The 21,100-nt window shown below is 34.2% G+C and overlaps 1 protein-coding gene across 3 annotated transcripts in view; it reads right to left on the reverse strand.

Moving 5' to 3' along the window:
• Positions 1 to 11,928, reverse strand: part of LOC109599021 (pleiotrophin) — a 59,757-nt gene extending 47,829 nt beyond the window's left edge. The window contains exon 1 of one of the 3 annotated variants that reach the window (XM_020014952.2): positions 11,596 to 11,928. The gene's annotated coding sequence lies outside the window, so the exon portion shown is untranslated. The remainder of the gene's footprint in view (positions 1 to 11,595) is intronic. The other 2 variants (XM_020014955.2, XM_020014954.2) reach the window with 2 other exon arrangements.
• Positions 11,929 to 21,100: the final 9,172 nt, after the last annotated feature.

A 21,100-nucleotide genomic window follows, 5' to 3' on the forward strand; every position in this document is an offset into this window, starting at 1 on the left:
AATCAACAGAACAGATCGCCACAAAAAATATCAGCAGTTATTTTACTCTGAAATTTGTAGATTTGAGAGCATTTTGAAAACAGGCAAAATTTTGCTAGTACAGTGGGTTAACACTAATATCTATTTTGTTCTTGAAAGTTGAGGGTTAATGAAGAAGACGACCCTTTGAACGGAATCTCTAAGTTACATAGAAGCTGAGATACAAATTTTTACTGTCTACTAAAAAATTTATTTTTTTCAAATGTCAAAAAATTCTCCTGTAGCCGGATTTGATCAAATCGTGTTCAAATTTTCAGGATCATCTTTATTTCTGATGTACTTTCAAGGAAAAAATTTGCATTTGCCCATATATATTTAATATAATTATGTTAATTGAATAAGTCTTACGTACGTAATATTTGATTGATAAAGGTAATTGACAAACAGATTATTATCAACTAATAGAGATAATATGTTTGCTAATTGACTAATTAACTAATTATCTAATCATACACGATTAGATAATAATCTAAAAAATCTAAACTGTATTAAAGCGCAATTTTAAGCAGGTTACAAAATTAATCAAACAATTCTCAAGGAGTTTATTATAGTTTTAATCTGAAGATGGAATACTGGATCGGATAGTCGGCTATTTTATTGCTAATGAAGGTAAAATAAAAAAAATTGCTGTTAAGGTTAAAATATATATTAAAAATAAAAAAGTTCCAAAAACATTTTTACTTTGAGTATAAACTCCATTTGGGATTTTAAATATTTAAAAGTTAAATTGGCCTAGACTAAAACCACTTTAAAAGGGTTGGATCTGAATTTAAATTTCAGGTAAAAATAATTCGCCATGTACACATGTAATCACGGTGCAATATAACTAAGTGCTCATTATTATTTAATTTGGATGAAGTAAAGACAAGACAGTAATGTATTATTATTATTATTATTATTATTATTTGAAAAGATGGGAAAGAAAACTAACGACATAAAATAGTCTGGTCAGGAATCCAATAAAGATGACGTGATAAACATAAATCTCAATATGCAAATTTAAACAGGTTCAATATCTCCGATGTTGCTGCATTGACCCACATTTTTGATGTATATTCTATAAAGATTTACTGCACTTTAATTCGCCGTAAAGTTGGAAAACGCGGAAAGTACGGTTCGCCATTTTTAATCGGATCTTTGCCAACCAAAAATAGACGATCCTCCAATTTGGCTTTCAGTCTCTTTGAAATGCAGGTATCCGTATCTGTTATGCATCCAGTTGCGCGTCGGATTTTGCTAAAAAATTACTTAAAAACTCGCACTGATTTGATAAAAGCACAAAGCTCGGGCTAATGGTCCGGAAAAACTTTTAAATTTGGCACATAATGCACCGTAAAAGGCACGAGGAAAAAGATTAGCGGGGAAGTTGGATGGCGCTGTTTTAAATTAGACATGCCGTACACGTTTCCATCGATTATTTATTAAAATGCAAAGTTAAGTTAATACGGCTCCGGCCATGCCACTCCGCAATATCATTAATACAGATTATTTATTGCGAACTGGGTCACAGAAATTGTTTTTTTCTCCCCGAACGAACAGTTGCCGCGTACAAAAAAGGGGACGATAAATTTAAATAACTTGCTGTTTTGTCTTGACATTTTTTAACTTGTGTATTAGCTCTTGTTTAGGGCCAGTCCTCCGAAAGTCTCGCGTTCTTTCTTTCGCGAATCGACTCCGGAATGCCTTTGTTTATAGATATTGGCAATTTCCTTCTTTTCCGGGGATGAAACGATATTACGGAAAAGGGTTTAATTAAAATGTATCGTGCCGTTTGGACTTGAGTGGATTGGATCGATTTAGTTTCCCCGCACATTTCATATCAATTTAATCCAGGGTTTTTATCTGTCATATTATTTAATAAATAGTAAAGAGAAAACTAAACCAATTGACTTGATTATAAACACTTAAAAATTGTGAATTTTTTATTTTGTTATTTTTCTGTTGTAATTATTCAAAAAAAATCTTGAAAATTAATCATGATGAAACATGTTTAATGGGGCTAATGTTAAAATTTGATTAATGAAAATGGATAGAAAGGCTCAGAGTTTGCATGTTTAATTTTCGGGATTGACATATTTTGGGAGAGGACACAGAAAAATATTCATGTCATCCGTTATCTATTAAAACTGAATTTCCAGACAACGCGAACTGGAAAATTCGACTGTGTCCGCCAAGTATTACCAGTCGGTTTTCCCCTCGAAATTTCCGAACCATTGACTGCCAAAAAACACTCTACCAAATATACCTTTTTATGGGTCATAAATCAGTAATCAAGAAACCATCGTTCTTTACTGATAAAATTTAGACAATATGTTAAGAAAATTTAAATATCAAGAATTTTCGTGTATATAAATTATTGTCTGTTTGTTTGTTGGCAACTGTAAACTGTGAAGGTTAGGGCTTTCGAGACCATTGTTTTCATATTTATAATTGTTCGGCTTTATTGGTCGACGTTTATTTGGAATTATTTCCTGACGTTTCGCTAGCACGAGTGGCTAGCATTTTCAGAGGTCTAATTTGGTTCGTGTCACTTTACCATTTGATTGACAACTAAATGACAACTTAAACAACTGATGTTCTAGAAATTTTGTTCTGTTCGTTGACCGTTCTTATCTGCTATCGATTTTGGTGTTTTTGAGCACGTGTTTATGGATTTCAATTGCTTCCCTCATCATTCTCTTGTGATATCCAGTTGTCGAGGTAAGCAATTGTGTATATTAGAATTTTATGATTTCCAACTAACAGTGCATGTTCAGCTACAGCAGACTTGTCTGTTTGTCCTAGGTTGCAGTTTCATTTGTGTTCCTTAATCCTAGTCCCTATTGAACGTTTTGTGGTTCCCATGAATACTGTCCCAGAAGCTGTTTGATTGTTTCTCCTATCTTTGGCAGATCTAAGACTGTGTTGAATTTTCCTTGTTGGTATAAAATATCACATATCATTCACGTAACGATCATCTATACCAGCGGATATCCAAAAACAATTAGTCAAATCAGAAGCGTTTCCATCTCCCTTATATGGTCTGCTCAAAATGCATAAGGACCCATCGTTAGTACTCCTGGGTCACCAACATATAACTTGGCTAGGTATCTTACCAGATTGCTACAGCCTCATGTTGGAAAAACCCCAACCTTTATCAAAGATTCCACTCATTTTGTTGAGATATTGAAAGGATTACATCTTTATGTAGAAGATAGACTGGTCAGTTTCGACGTGGTGTCACTTTTCACCAAATTTCCTGTCAGTGATTCCTTAAACATGATATTAGAAATATTCCCTCGAGATATAGTAGATCTTTTCCGCACATGCTTTACTAAAAGCTATTTCGTTTGGAACAACAAATACGAACAGACTGAAGGATTAGCAATGAGCAGCCGTCTTAGTTCAATGATCACTAATTTCTTTATGGAAAAGTTTGAACAAAAAGCAATTTAGACTTCTATTCACAAACCTTCTGTTCGGTATCGTTACGTGGATGATACTTTTGTGATATGGAAATATGGACAAGAAAAACTAGATTATTTTCTAAAACACCTAAACTCTCAATATAACAATATCAAATTCACAATGGAATTGGAGATGGAGAACCAAATATCTTTCTTAGATGTCCTAGTAAAAAGAGTGGAGAAACATACAGTATATCGAAAACCTATACACACCGATCGGTATCTACATAAACTATCTAACCATCATCCTAGTCAAAAACAAGGGGTCATCAAAACTAACTAACCGAACGAGCCAAAAGTATATGTGTCGCACATCATTTCGCTGAAGAACAAGAACACTTGGAAAAAACAATACAGGTCAACGGATCCAAACACTTAGAAATAAGACGTACAATGGGACTTTATGCTAATAATAAAAATCCACTTAGTGAGCCCACGATTGGTAAAACTTTTCTCCCATATATATGTAAAATTACCGATATAAATGAAAAAATCTTATTAAAACATGTCATACTGTTTTTACACCAACAAGGAAGATACTTGTCCTAGAACAAGTCTATTGTAGCTAAACATGCACTGTTAAATGGAAATCATAAGATAAAATTCCAAGATACACAATTGCTTACCTCCACAAGAGAATGATTAGAGAAGCAGTTGAAATCCATAAACACGGAAACAACTTCAACACAAAAGAAGGAGCATTGCAGCTTGATAAAATGTGGACAGCAGTGGTCAAAAACACCAAAATCGCCAAACAGATACGAACGGCCAACGAACAGAACGAAATTTCTAGAACATCAGTTGTCTAAGTTACCATTTAGTTGTCAATCAGATGTCAAAGTAACATGAACCATATCAGACCCCTGAAGATGCTAGCCACCCGTGGTAGCGAAATTTAGGAAATAGTTCCAACAAAACTTATTTTATTACCTGTAACAAACAAAAATGGCAATGTATATTATATTACCGCACGTGTTATTTTAAATAGTCGTACATTATTTTGCGATTGCAAACACACAAAATTGGAGTATTAGTTCCTGTTAAATTAGAAAATAGAGCAAAATTCCAGCCACACTCGGCTCTAATTTGCGTAACAACACGGCTCTAAACACGTATTGTGTAAACATAAGCATAAAGCGAGAATAACTCGGTTTCAAAATCACGTTTGCCATCCTTTATTTCGCCTCAAACGCACGACGTATCTTTATTTTTGCCGTTCCGTGAATTTGAATGCGGATTTCTTTTGCTTTACGATCGCACATTCAAAATTCCATTAAGCCCGTGTATTTCGCGGGCATAAATCAATGTTACTTATGTCTCCCGAATCTCGGGGATCACGTGATCCACGCAAATTCGCATTTCGAATGTTAAATCAACCCTACTATTTTTCCGTGCTTTAAATTTTTGCCGGATACGGACGGACACGATATATTTTCAGGTGGTTATTTTGATAACGTTACGAAAACTATAAAATAAAAATACTGATCTCACTTCACAGTTTCCTTTAAAACCTAAGACCCATAAAGAAAGACAATTGATATTTTCCCGCTTAAGTTTCCCTCCCCAGACTCGAAAATTGTCTAAAGGAAACAACTTATAACCGGGTCGAAATTAAATTCGGTAAAATTCCTCGCACAAAACGCCACTTGAAGCCGTAATTCCAAATTAAGAAACATAAAAGCCAGCATAAGTTGTATGGTTTAAATGCGTCATTTGTTTTGTTGACCGGCATTGGTAATTTAGCAATTAGCGTTCAAGAAAAATTTAATTTAATCCACCCGAATGATATTATTGTTAATTGGGTGGATAGTAGTAATTCGGGATTAAATTAATCCCGATTCTATTTCTGTTTGTTTGTCTCGTTTAATTCACAACTCACATAAACATTAATTGAATGTGCTTAAATTGACGTTTGAATTGTAAATTAAAAATCATCCCTTTTATTACTGTTTTAGTTAGCTCCAGACCTAATTACATAACATAATCAATCCACAGTCATGATTAAAAACCTTTGATAAATATTCGACAATTCGAATTTGCGTGTTCCACACTGATACAGTGGCAACATTAGCAAAGTGTTAATAATGGTTTGTTTAAAATTAATGAACTTATGCGCTGCATATTCACTAATACGATTATCGAGATTATAAATTTAATAACAAACATAGAAACATTAATATTAATCAAAGCAGTGTTCCATTGTGCCGCGATGTACCGATAAAATTTGGCCCGGCATTAGAGACCAACTGTAATATAATTTCAGCGATAATATTATGCGGCGCACAGCCCGAATCTGTTCAATAATATTCAAGCTGCACTGCCAAGATTCCGGCAACTCCGTTATATTTCTCTTAATTTCCTGCGAAACTTGGGATACATAATCAAACAGTGCTTAAATTATTTTAATCAAAACGGAATTTAATTGGAAGATGAATAATATTAATAAATATTTTAATTATTAAAAGTGTCTTTTGTATCGGATCATAATGCAGCATAATAACGATTAGTTTGTCGTCGGGAGACCAATTAACCATGTTCCAATTTAAAAATCTACCGCGAACCATCTCAAGTTTTAATTTAAATGCAAAAATGTTCACTTTTAATAGAAAATGAACGTGTGGGTTCAGAAACGTTGAGTAAATAAATCGGTGAAACGGATTAAGCTGTTGAACTACTCTTCTGTTCTGTTCATTTCTCGTTCTCTTCGCCATTTTTATTCAATTATATCCAAAATTACCGATAAAATAAGAGGTATAGAATTGAATTACAACTCCTAGTCCGTGAAAAAGCTTTCGGCTGCATTTTTATCTTTGCACCAAAAATTAATTGGACCAAATTTTTTTTCGATCACAATTTAAACGGAGATTTCGATTAAAATTTAAACAGCTTCCGTTCCCCAAGTCTGGAACACATCCTGGATGAATAATTAATCGGGTTAAAAACACAGAAATTACTACGTTCGACTTTGAACGGGGATTTCGTAGGAACCAGAAACAACGGGGTCAAATCAAATTGAATTAGATTTCTGTTGCGAATCAACGCGATCAACTGTAACATCTGCTTCAAATATTGATCCTAAATGATGCCGTTGTAAATTTAAATTAACCCGCTACCCAATTTTCGACTCAATCTAAATTTATGATAGATGTTTGTTTGTGCTAATTTAAAATATCTTCTATTCACAACAAGATGAAAAACGTTGATTATTTTTATTTGCATTTATCGCACAAATGAACACACGACCGAGCCAAATGGCCATAAATCTAACAGGTTTTGGACCAAAGAAACAGTAGCAGAATTCGTCGAAAAACAAACGTAATGAATCGGTGCGTTCCACAGCTGATTTATGCCTGGTGGTGGCGCATAAATCGAAATTATGAAGCATTTTATCTTAGGAACACACAGATCAATATTCGTGTCGTGAACAAACCGATTTATTAGTATCGTTCCGCATGAATATCTAACCAAGTGCACGAACGTCGTCCTGGTAAACAGGAGGACGAGTTCTGCAATCGCAAACACTAAGTAGGAGATAAGCACATAAACCGGGATAGATAAATTTGGATAGATTTAGGGAATGTGCTTCAGCTGGGGTAAATGTAATTTCTGGTTTATGGTCACATGTTGAATATCCATTAATTCGGCGCGAAATGATGGACTGCCGAGCAAACAGACGTCCATCCATCTTATCACACGCCTCAACATGTCCGAATGTGTTTGGTCGCGGAAAGATTACACCTACATAATTATATGGGGCGGAAATAAAAGCTTTTTCCGATAATTACAATTCGAACATTCGGATAAATAAAAGCAAAATTGTGTACAATTTGTTTGTGCACTTTTAAATTTATGAGAAAAACTAATTTGAAACTCGAATCATTAAACGATCCGACAAATTTGTTCGACAGCAAATAATCGTATTTAAACTTTTCAAATTATAATTGTCAACTATAGATATTAGTTTTTATTTCCATTCAGTTTTTGTTGTAATTATGCGCTTTGATTGTTCAAGAAAGTTGAAATGTAATGTAAAGCGTATGCAAACAGCATTGTATTTCATAGAACTCTTAGATGTAGAAACGTGAGTGTTGTCGCAGCATAAAGCACACAAATAAATAAATAAATAAATAAATAACGTTGAAGTAAATGGTGCAACGAGAAACCGATACGAAACGACTACGTGAAACCTGAATATCAATTATCTGGCGCAGGACTGTTTATCTCGGTAAATGTGGCTGATTATTTTCGAAAAATTTAAATTATTCCCAGATAAAAGCACTGCTTGTAACAACTGGGTTATAAATAGACTGTGCGGTTCGCCATTTCTGTCGATGCACAAACGGCCATAAATATCGAAAATTCCGCGATTTTACATCTTTGCAGTTTAATTCTAAACATGCTCGTTACTTTTTTATTTGTATTTTCAACATAATAAAAACGTTATTTGGACAGAACCTGATAACATAATAAACCAACCATTTAATGTCCGTTTTTATTAGCCTTTGGCAAAAATAAAAAGTTATATTTCTAGATGTATCGAAACATAAAAAATTAGATATTTTGCTGTAGACATGGAGATAAATTTTTAATTGGCTCATGTATGTTGGTTGCTTCCAATAGCCAAAAAAGTGGATCAAAGAAGCCGTAAGTAAATCTAATTCCAGAAAATACTTTGATGGACTGTTTGCTTTCAGGTTTTCTGTTTTAGCTATGTGTAGCTTTATGTACGAAAGTGCACACACATATCATTTCGCCCTCCGCATATGTATTCCAGCAGTGTCTTGTTTCATGATACACTTTTGTCCCCGTTTTTAAAGAGCGCCTCGACAAATCGTGGCAGATACTTTGTTGCGGTTCAAACTGAAAGCACCAACAATTTTATAGAGATAGTTTAGGTAAAATAAATTTTCATGAACAACATATTAGCCACGTTTTAGTGGAATTGCCGCTTGAATAAGGATATCTAATAGAAAAGGCAGTTAAGCTACATTTCCACGTAGAATCAAGCTCTTTTATATTGCTGCAGAACGTTCGGTTATGAGCTTCTCTATTATTATATTGCCTTTATTCAACAACCGCATTTCATCCTTAAAACGGTTTATTAACGTATTAACTTTACTACAACCTTATTAAATTTGATACGCTAGTTTATATTTTTAATCAATTTCTCTTTGTTCTTATGGTAATCGAAAATAGCCCCACAAAGGGGAGACATCATTCATTTCTCACAGCGACGTTTCTAATTTAGCATAAAATGTCATCGCATTGCAAACACACATAACAGTTTGTTTGCTCTTCAAATGGATATCGGGTTGCCCATTCATCTGGTCGCAACGTACAGAAACCACATACATAAATATGCACTTAATATTACTGCGCTGTGGGAAAATGACATGAAATATAATATTTTAATGTCGACTGGAAACGTGACACGAGTCCTTTAAAACGTTTATTACATGTCAATTAATTGTCGGAGGGACGCAACTTACGAAATTTAATTAAGTCGATTAATCCAAAGTGTAGATCTGAGAAGGAAAAAATAATTGTTTTGTTAAAACACTTTGAGGCGACCAGCAGAATCAGTGGGATATCGATTCGAAGTGGAATTTAGTAAACAGGGTGGCGGTAATAAATTGAGGGCAAATGAAAAGTTGGAATCGCCGAACGTTTAATCAATGGGATTGATATCGGACAAAGTGCTGATTCGTTGTGCGGATTGATTTTGCAAAATGAGGATTCAAACCGACATCGGCGCTTGTTTGATGGCAGCCGTTTATCTCCGTGCCGTCCCAGAAACGATGTACTTTAGATATCATCAAGGAAACGTTGCGGAGGACTTCGTGTGTGTATTTTTTTAGGTTACATAAATAAGCAACGTTCCGAAGGATAAAGACGCAGATAAATTTGCCAAATTGTTTGTATCAACGACGGCCGTAATAATGAATTTCACTGTTCGTTGGTCGTGCGGTTTATCCAAACAGATTTCGGATACCTTTGTTAAATCGCCTGTTCTTCCGTTCTTTCGGGCAAATGTAAACGTTGTCCTGAAATTTATAAATAGAACGCACTATTCGACCGCAAATTGGACCGAAATCTTCTACTTCGTTTCTGTAGGTTTGTTCTGAAATTCCTGAATTTTTTTTAAACACTTTTCCACAAACATACACGCGAACAAGGGGTGGAAATCGATGCCGCAATTCGGTTTTTTCATCTCATCCCGTTGAAAAGTTAAAGGGACTCCATCTCCATCTCATCCCCCAGTTTTCGCCCGCTTTCGTGTAATATGGTTTAAAACACAGTCGAATACTTTCCTTCATGGCGTTTGTAAATTTAGTTTTTTAAGAACTGATATTTTTATGGCCGTTACATCGTTTTATGGGAATAAAGTAGCATTGTTGTATATTATAACGTTCCTGTTGCTGTTGTTGAAACACTCGACACACTAGGTTTTGCAATGTAATGGATTTTCAGTATTTGTTTCGCTAACAATACAAAATGGTATAAATAAATAAATGAATATGCATGAGATTTCCACTTTGAATATTGCACCTAATGGCAATTTTCAATTTTATTAAAAACGATATGTTACTGTTGCATAAATGATTTTTAATTAAAATTATTTATATATTTATAAACAAACACAACCCCAACTAGTAACAGAGACCGACGACAAACGGTTAAACAAACACGCTTGTGGATATTAATCGCAGACCTGTGTTTTTCCCTTTTTTTACGATGGGTTTACATTTAAGATGCATCGAGGGTTCAACCGTACTTGTTTATGTTTCTCGGAGCCCATTTTATTATTCCTCGACAAGACAACATGTGTTTCGAGTACTCCAGGATCCTAAACAACCACCAGGTGGTTTGAATCTAGATTCAATGTGTTCCTGAAATATTGATTCAATCTAGAGGAACGAACATTGAGATGCTGATAATTCGGGAGCAACGTCCAAAACAAGTTTTAGTTGAGATAATTGCTCAGGAAATATTTAATTTAGGCGTGAGTCTGAAAACCACAAGTTTGTGTCGGTTGGTGACAGATAAAACTACATTTCCCGAGTTGATATTTATAGTGTACGTACAGAAATGTATGTTTATCAGTTAAAAGGGGTCATTACATTTAATTTGTCATCGACTTATCACTGTCAGCAGCGTTAATTAATGTTTGTGTTATTGTTTACCATTTCTATTTATACCATTTATTAGTTCAAGAGGGTTTTATGAAAATCTCTTGACCATTCCACCAATTTCATTGTGCAAAATTGAAAACAACGATGGAATAAATTTTAATTTTACATCGCCCGGGAGGAAATATGTGCCAGCAGTTTAAATACATAATGGAAAGCCAGCAGCAGCGCCATAAAGGTGGTGTTTAAATAGAACGTTTTCAGTTTTATTTTTGTCTGCTGGAATCCTTCATAGTTAAATGCCGCATGGAATGAATACATACCGAAGATAAATCCAAGAAGTCCAACCGAGAATATTTCACACTCGAGATGTTTATATTTTCCACGTCTGGACGACGAAATTAGTTATAATTGCTTATTGCGCCCCAATAAATCACTCTCCCAAATTAGAATTGTTTTTGAAACAAGATACATGTTTTATCGTTATTATTAAAAAAACTCATGTCTAACCTTACTTGTTAAGTGTTTTTTAAAATATTAAATATTATCAAAATACGTTTTGTTGTATGCGGAGGAAATAATATATTTTAAAATTATTGATTTCACTTTAATTTCTTTTTATTTATTTAAATGAATAGACAGTCAAATTAAATATGTTTAAATTATTTTTGTAGTCTTTAAAATTAAATAATATTACATGCACTAAGGTTAAAATTATTTAATTATTTAAATATTTTGATCTGCGATTCATTTTACCATTTAATAAATAAATATCTACTTATTCGACTTAATTATTTTACAAATTACAAATAATAATAATTTATATAATATTCAAAATAAAATTCAATAATATTTATGCAATGTAACAGAAAAAAAAAATAATTATAAATATTTTAAATTATATATTTAATCCTAAATCTAAAGAAAATATTATTTTTTTTACATAAAACAAAGTGAGAAATTAATAAAAAATGAATTACCTTGTCGAGGAGTTTGTTTTCCGGGGAAGAAACGGAGGAACGACCGGCCGACCGTACGAACGAACGAATGAAAATGATATTTGTGTGGCAGTTGAAGTTACCCCGGAGTGGCGAGTTGAGTGGCGACGACCAACACCGCACACGGTCTGAACGAACTGATGCCGATGCGTCGGTTCGGAGCACAGAGTGAGTCCGGAGCGATGCTGTGCGATGCTGTGCGAGCCGAACGAGACGCCACGAGAGATTATTTCAGCAGAACACTCAGAAGAGATGTCTATTGATCACTGTTGTCGGCCGGAGAGTGGAACAGCAACACGGCAGCAAACGCCTGCAGGGCACTGTTTCGCTCACTCCATCTCATCCCAGACCAGGCCGGGGCCAGGATTCATTCCCACTGCTCCGTGTTCGGCTCTCTTCTGCGCGGAAATGCTTTACGATCGGACAGACGGACTTTTAATGGACACGACCGCTTTTTTTATATTCCATGTACAATTTAAACGGCACCGGGATAAACAATGGCACCGGCGTTTCGTGCGTTACGTCCTCCAGGATCAATGCACCCTCTTTGCGCAGGATTTTAACCGGCAACTGTCGTCCTTTCTAGATGTTTTTAATTAGACAGCTTACGGTCAAAGTATGTAATTGCCAAAGTTGCGGGAATTTCCGTTATTGTCACTAAAATACACTTTCCAGATAGAGTCGAATCTCATTAATTCGAAACTCGGGGGACTCTTAAAATATTACGAATTATTAGTGTTTGAAATATAAAATTGTTCGAAATTTTTGAGAGAAAAAATATAAAACTTCGATTATTATTTTATCAATTATTATTTATTAACTGCTATTCTTTAAGAATGACGAAAGTTAAGAGGTACATTCATACATGTACATATTCATAATGTGAATTAATTAATCTTTCGAAAGAACTCTGTTATATTGGTTTGCTTCAAAGCACATTGCTGCTGCTTAGACTGCTCAATAACTATTTTTAAAAGAAAAAGTACTTGAAATCCTTTTTCATCATTTTCGTTTTGTAGACAGAAGATTTGTAAGGTGTCAAGTGAGGCTCTTGCCTCCTTACCTGACACTTCTGCCAAAGGTGCATCGTCCTCATCTTCATCCTTGATTTTTTCATTTGTATCTGTCGCAAATAAAATTTCGCCATTGGTTAGTGAAGCTGAGGCAGCAACATCTTTATCGACTTGAACAAAGTCAGAAAAACTCAGACCGCTGATGTCAACAAGTGGTTCTATTGCTGGTTCTTCATCATCCTTAATTATTGGAAGATTTTCCTGATCTTCTTTTATGAAACCGGATTTTTTGAAGCAGTCGAGAATCGTTTGGGGTGAACCGTTATATTCGCAGTTAGGTGCTTGTCGAGAGGTTGTAAAAAGGCTTAACAATTTTTTTGCAATAGAACGGTCTAATGGTTGCAATTTGGAAATTGTTTTTGGCGGAAAGAAGTAGAGTTCTACGTTGGACAATATAGGAGGACTGTTGTGGACAATGGAATTGTCTAAAAAGAGTAAAATTTTCCGCTTTTATGGTTTCATGTCCCCATTAACTGTTAAAAATCAATTGTTAAAAAGTTCTGTCGTCATCCAAGCTTTTTTGTTAGGACGATAATCAGTAGGAAACGATTTCACTCCTTTGAAACATCACGGTTTCATTGCTTTTACTTTCACTAAGGGTTTTAATTTTTCCAATCCGTCCACATTTACTGCAAATAAAACTATCAACCTCTCTTTATTAAAGTAAGCGTTTTGTCCGATACATTTGAAAAATAGGCCAGTTTCATCAGTATTAAAAATGCCTTGAGCATCATAGTTTTCAGTCAAAGTCTTCAATTTACCATGCCAATCTACGCAAACTGCATTATTAACACTTTCACCACAAACTTTTTTAAACACAACTCCATTTCTCTTTTTTAAATTTGTAAGCCACCCTTCACTTGCCGCAAAGTTTTTGATGCTTGGAGTAGACACGAACTCCTTCCTAATAGACACTTTTTGTCCTCTACACTATCTTATCCAAATGACCAGGCTTTCTTCCAGACAAGGAAATTCTCCTTTAGTAGTTCTTTTCCGTACTCCAGGAGCAGCATATATTTTCTCCTTGTGTTGAGAGAGTACTCAGAGGAATCTTAAATTCTTTTGTTACATCACTTTTCTTCTAACCTCCCTCTACTTTTTCGATTAACTTCGTTTTTTCAGCTATCGTCAAGCATTTATACTTTTTAGGACACATAATTAAAACAAATTTTATTTAATATTTATACAACCAACGGAAGAGTAACAGTAACTAAAATTTAACTAGATAAACCAATTCGTGAAGAAGTGTGTGTCAAACTAATCATTACAAAAACAAAGGCTCGTGCACGATGATACAAGTTTAAACTTGTCTTTCTCTTTCTCTCTGCATTGTCGAGTGTTTGACGCGTCATTTTGTTACGTAACGATGATTTTTTCATTCAAATTACCAAGTGCATAAAAATGTATTGATTTAGTTCGAAATATGAAGAGATTTTCTAGAGAACTCGATAACTTTGAATTATAGAGAGGTTTGAATTAACTGAGTCAACAGAATATCATTTTCCATTCCTCCACCGTTAATTTAAATAGTGTAATTTATCCAAATTATTCATCAAATGTGGCGTTCATTTAATTAACTCATGCGTTAATTAATGCTGATTGAATTTACAAATAATTATTAGACGTGAGAAATATCAACAAAACAGTTGATAAAAATGTAGGGTTATCATTATTTACACAATTTCAACTAAATTGTAAGTTTATTAGATCACATGTAACAAAATTAAACATCATGTTATTAATTTGCCATAATAAAACAACTAATCATTGTAATTAAATGCGGAATGATTGTATTTTAAATAATAAAATCAAATGAATTACATATGAATAGTCAAAGTTTTGGTAAAACAAATTAATTAACATAGCACAAAGGTGGAAATAGAAAATTGTTCCAGTCAGTTGACAAATAAAACGCAAAATCTCTATTTATGTGCATCCTCACTGTAAACAAGTGCACAAACTTTGAAATTTCGCAAAATCAGATTTTCTCAATCGCAATTTACATATAAATCGAACTTTTCTATCATAAATAGAATCGGGAACTGTGCAATTCGGTTCTGTAATTTAATATTTAAATAATGGAGGTAATTAATTTGCAAATTCTGTTTCGGACCGTTTATAAAAGTTTCGCTAACGACAATGGGGAATTTAATCCATACCGTACAATAAGAAATTTAATATTCGTGCATGTAAAATGCCTTTTGTTCCTGTATTGGTTAATATTCAATAATCATGCATTTCCAAACAAATCAACTTGCTTTTGGCATATTTATTTCGATTGAAACAGTAAACGTTGAATTATTAAAATGAAAGAGGGTAGTGCCGGTTTTTATGGTAATCTGACTAAGTTATAAAAGTCTTTACGTCCCGCTAATGTGTCTGTGTCCCATTGAAATCGAGACACGTAGGTTTTAATTTCCATCAGCGTTTCGCGTGTGCATGAGCGGAGTTGTTCGCAATTTTCCGGATGCTCGTTAAAAAGGATCGTAATGTGTTTGATTGAGACACGGGATTATGGGTGCGGGGTGCGTTTGTTGTGCGCTTTAAAATGGTGGAAAGCCATTTCGTTCGGTGCTCGAAAAGCGATGCGCACTAATGGTCACCGTAAAATGCTGCAGAAACAAAACCGTTCTGTTGTTTTTTATTCAATTAATTAATGCACTCACCGAAATGTGGATATCAAAAACGAACAAATATCAATCTTAACGGTGACGCTAATTGCCCAGTTTTCGTAATAAAATCGCCGTATCACAAGATTAATTACCACCGAAATTAAATTACGAAGTCAAAAATGAGTCCACGGTGTGTCACACTTCGGAATTGGCTGAAACGTGAACCCAGGGAGGGCTGAAACAATTGGCAATGTACAAGTTTATGTAACGGTGTGAATGGGAGACTGGGGTTAACTGGAGGTTATTCCGATATTTGATTTTCTAGGGTGAGTTATATTTGATGACTCTGGGTGTGTTCGTTGCAGGATCCATTGTCGACTTTCTAAAGGATTTTTAATTGCTCTATTAATATTACTCTTTGTCCAACAACCTTTCAGACTCCGACTTTCTTATAATGGGGGAAGAAAAGGGTGAAATAAGCACCGGGAACTTAGGTTTCGCAGCAACACAATCTGTTTTTGTTATTTTCGATTTGATTTCGTTAAAAACGGTTGTGTGTTTTTCAGGGTTTTGTGTAAACTGAAGTAGATTATCATCTTTATTAACACGTGTGTAGTGTAGGCACTTTTGGATAATTTAATATTGTATTTCCTGAGTCAACTGCGGATGACAAAACAGGGAAAATGCACGGCTCGTTGCACCACTTTTGTTTGTTCCAGCTCCGCGTTTTCTATACAACTTTAACAATTTATTTTGTGTGCTGTGCTCCCGCTCCCGTCCCTTTTTTTGTTCAACTTTACTTTAAATATAATTCAGAGATTTTAATTAATGGCCACAACTTTTGTTGCGGTGGATATATCAACTATTTTTCCGAAAACAAGAAACTTCAAAAAGTGTCGGAGCCCCTTTATACTCAAAATAATATACGGTTCCTACCAAAACACAACTATTATATAATTTTATTTATGTTCCCAATATTTCTATTAGTTCTTGTATTTGAAAGCACGTTAACATTATTAAAGCAAACACTAACATCAACTGAACAAATGTGACGGTAAAAAATGAAATATGAAAGTTCTGCTCCGGACTGTAAACCATCTTCATGCTCCTGAAGGAATGACATAGTGTTCCTTTTTTTTTCTGCATCGTCGTGATGAAGCGACGTCCGTCAACCTGTCACTCCGTTACTCCCATCGTCGCCACAAAGAAAATGACCCCGGTTTACACGCTGAATATCTTGATATAATCATTCAACGGAAACGCGTCGTGGATTAAGTCTTATCACGTCCCAGATAATATTTCATGCAAACGTTTATTTTCTCTGGTGGAGATACTTTTATTTTCAACGAAAATGGCCGAAAATTATATTCTTTCACAGATTAAAAACCGAAAAGAAAATGCTGGTGGAATTTAATCGAAGATTGTCGTCGTTTTACAAACAACGTTCCCAACTCAATAATTCATCATCATAAAAGCTTAAAAGACTGAAACAGTACTATCTTAAAAATGTTTGTATAAGTGAATATATTTAATTTTATTATATATATTTGTTTAACATAATATTAAATTAAATTAAAAATTACCTTATTTTATATTTAATTACGAGTTTATTCAAACTATGTAAACGAATGAATTTTAATTATATTTTAGTCGAATAAAACGCATAAATAATCTCGAAAATAGTTTAGAACAATTTTTTGTGTCGTTTGAAACGGACATTCCTATATCCTGTTTCCCGTATCGTCCTCTTTTCGGAATAAATTTAAGGACACTTCCTATTATGCAGTGGATTAAATGCAAATTTATGCAAACTAGGCGTGCAATTTCAAATTCAGATAATTTATGGACGCTTCAGTTTTATGTTATTATGATAAATTTTCTATAGGCTATTAAGCCACGTGTACTTAAACTTGAACCGAACGAAACGAATATTTAATTTAAACCTTCAATAATTCGAACCCCTTTGTAACTCAAAGTTATCACGGGTTCCCTAGAAAATATTTCGAACAAAATGAATACATTTTTAAGCACTTGGTAATTCGAACGAAATAATGTGACAAAACGAGGCGTCAAACAATCGACAATTCAAAGTTACAGAGAGGAAGATAAACTTGTATCATCGTGTACGAGTCTTTGTTTTTCTAATGATTAGTTTGACACATACTTCTTCACGAATTGGTTTGTTTAGTTAAGTTTCAGTTACTGTTACTCTTTCGTCGGTTGTATACAGATTAAATAAAAATTTGTATTAATTATGAGTTCCAAAAAGTATAAATGATTGACGATTACTAAAAAGAAGAAGTTAATTGAAAATGCAGAGGGGGGTTAGAAGAAAAGTGATGTTGCAAAAGAATTTAAGATTCCTCTGAACACTCTCTCAACCATAATAAACCACAAAAAGAAAATTTGTGCTGCTCAAACTGCTGGAGTACGGAAAAAAACTACTGAAGGTGAATTTCCTCGTCTGGAAGAAAGCCTGCTCATTTGGCTAAGACAGTGTGGAGGACAAAAAGTGTCTATTAGCGGAAACTTGTTAAAAGAGAAGGCAAAAGAGTTCGCGTCTACTCTAAGCATCAAAAACTTTGTGGCAAGTGAAGGGTTTTTTTTTAAATGTTTATTGGACAAGACGCTTACTTATAAAGATGAAAAATGTCATGAAGAAAAACATAGTAGTAACATTGCAGTAAATATGGACGGGTTGGAAAAACTTAAACCCTTAGTGATAGGAAAATCAATGAAAGCGTGGTATTTCTAAGGAGAGAAATCGTTTCGTACTGATGACGACATAATTTTTTAACAATTGGCTTTTAACAGTTAATTGGGACATGAAAAGACAAAAGTGGAAAATTTTACTCTTTTTAGACAATTGCACTGTCCACAACAGTCCTCCTACATTCCCCAACGTGGAACTCTACTTCTTTCCGCCGAATACAACTTTCAAATTGCAACCATTAAATCAAGGGATTATCCATAATTTTATGACGTTCTATCGCAAACAAATTTTTTTGCTCGTTTTACGCGAATATCACGGTAACACTCCTAACGATTCTCAATTGCTTCAAAAAAACCGGTTTTATAAAAGAAGATCAAAAAAATCTTCCAATAATTACGGATGTTCAAGTGGATGAAGATCATACTACGATGATCGATTATCGATCGATTATCCTCGACAGATACAAATGAAAAAAAGCAACGATGAAGATGAGGACGGTAATCAGAACCTTTGGCAGAAATGTCAGTTAAGGAATCAAGAGCCTCATTCGACACCTTACAAAGCTTCTGTCTACAAAACAAAAGTGATGAAAAAGCATTTCAGGCACTTTTTCTCTTTGATTCGAAGTTTTATATTTTTTCTCTAAAAATTTTCGAACCATTTGATATTCCATATACTCGATAATTCGCAATATTTTAAGAGTCGCTCGATTTTCGAATTAACGAGAGTCGACTGTATTATTAAATTTAGTTATATTTTTCTTTAACATTCTTACTTTATACTGTACTTATATTTTCTATTCCATAATTGAAGTTCGAATCGTAATATGTCACAGATTTCAACGTTCAAAGGGATTAACCATAAAAATCCGTATAATAAATGTACTTTACAAAGATTTTTAGGAGGCGTAAAGGAATGTAAATTTTTTGCGAACTCACCCTTTCTCCGAGCCCAAATATGTTTCGACAAAACGTAAAACTTTGGTTTTATGTGTGGCGGAAAAACAGATGACTAAGGCACAGAAAACGTTTTACAACCCTCCAACATTTGTTCAAAACGAACGTAGAAATGAACAATTTCATAATCACCCGCAGATGTGATGAATATTTTCAGTTGACGAGGTAAATCCCAGTTTAAAAGTGGTTAGCGGCGACTTGGAAGTAATCCGCACACTTAAAAATGAAATATTTCAGAATTAAAGGTACGAAACAACGGTTTAATGCACCACCGTGTCTTAAATTTCGGAGTTCGTGCAGAAACGTAATATATTCCCCAACACGTTCGAATGCAAATCATCGGTCCCTTTTCACAAATAAAGCAATATGTTGGATATGTCCGACAACTTTGCCATATTCGAATTGCATATTCCGGCCGAGAAATGTGCCACTACTGGTTATGACACTCCACTAATTTCCTTCCAAGTAAATCGACAATTAAGGTTCCCTGTTATTGGAATCAAACACAGTGTTTCACATTTTCCAAAGAGACTCTTCATCAACGTGATAAAAAGTAACGTGAGGTTTGGAATTGGATAATGAGAAGAGAAAAACGTTTTTATTCTAGTTGGATTTGGGAGCGAAAGGAATCTCCAGATTATTTGTTTGTGTGACGAGGGTTTTTGTAAAAACGGGACCAGTGCGAAAAGTACGGAGTTCGCATACTAAGTTATTGGCCGATGTTGTCGAGCACTTTAAAATGAAAACAGATTAAACTACTCAACTGCTTTTTAGGGCATTCGAATAAGTTGCTTTTACTTACTTATTCCTTTTTCAATATTCCGACGCGACGTCCCGAAACTTTGACGCTAAACCCGCTCTTTAAACATCTTATTTGAATTTTTATTTTACTAAATACATGATCAAGAAACCAGAATTTACAGTTACCAAAAAAGTACGACATCAGTCATGGAAAATTTATTTATAAAACGAATATTAAATAAACTAAGTGTTTTAATGTACTTTATACGAGATTTTAAAAACTTTCATAATCATATATTATGAATGTTTTTAAAATTATACTTTGACATCTGAAGAAACGTCTGTACTTGCAAAAGATGGAAACTTTGCCGTTACTCCTCATAAAATAATAAAATACCGGTAGAGGATATTATTAGCAACACTGAGGCTGCCATTAGAACTTTACCAAAAAATGTAGCCCAAGAAATCCGCATGGAAACTTATAACATTCTAATGAAAGCCACGCCACCGACAAGCAATCTTGGAGTGCCGAGCGATCAGATCTCTGAACATGGATAAAACTATCATAGTTGTCCATTCAGATAAAAGAAATACAACAGATGTAATGAAATCCGAGGATTACAAAAACAAAATGGAAGAAAGCTAAGAAACACCAATCTATTAATAAAGAAATCATCCATACCAGGGGATATCAAAAAAAAAAAAAAAAAATAGTCAAATCACAAGCGCTTCCACCTCGCTTATATGGTCTGCCCAAAATACATTAAGATAATGTACCACTCCGACCCATCGTTAGTACTCCTGGGTCACCAAGATATAACCTAACTAAGTATCTTACCAAACTGCTACAACCTCATGTTAGAAACACCCCAACCTTTATCAAAGATTCCACTTATTTTGTTGAGATATTGATGTGGAAAATAGACTGATCAGTTTCGATGTAGTGTCACTTTTCACTAAAGTTCCTGTCATGATATCAGAAATATTCCCTCCAGATATAGTGGATCTTTTCCGTACGTGCCTTACTGAAAGCAATTTCGTTTGAAACAACAAATTCTACAAACAGATTGAAGGATTAGCAATGAGCAGTCCTCTTAGTCCAGTGATCGCCAATTTCTTTATGGAAAAGTTTGAATAAAAAGCGATTGAGACTTCTATACACAAACCTTTTGTTTGGTATCGTTACGTGGATGATTCTTTCGGGAAATGGAAACATGGACAAAAAAAAAATTAGATTAGTTTCTAAAACTCCTAAACTCTTAACATAACACTATCAAATTCACAATGGAATTAGAGAAAGAGAATAAAATACCTCTTTTTAGATGTCCTAGTAAAAAGAGTGAACATTTGGACCATACAGTATACCAAAAACCTACACACACCGATTGGTAT

This window comes from Aethina tumida, chromosome 2, assembly GCF_024364675.1.
Source record: "Aethina tumida isolate Nest 87 chromosome 2, icAetTumi1.1, whole genome shotgun sequence".
In the NCBI taxonomy this organism is placed as follows: Eukaryota; Metazoa; Arthropoda; class Insecta; order Coleoptera; family Nitidulidae; genus Aethina; species Aethina tumida.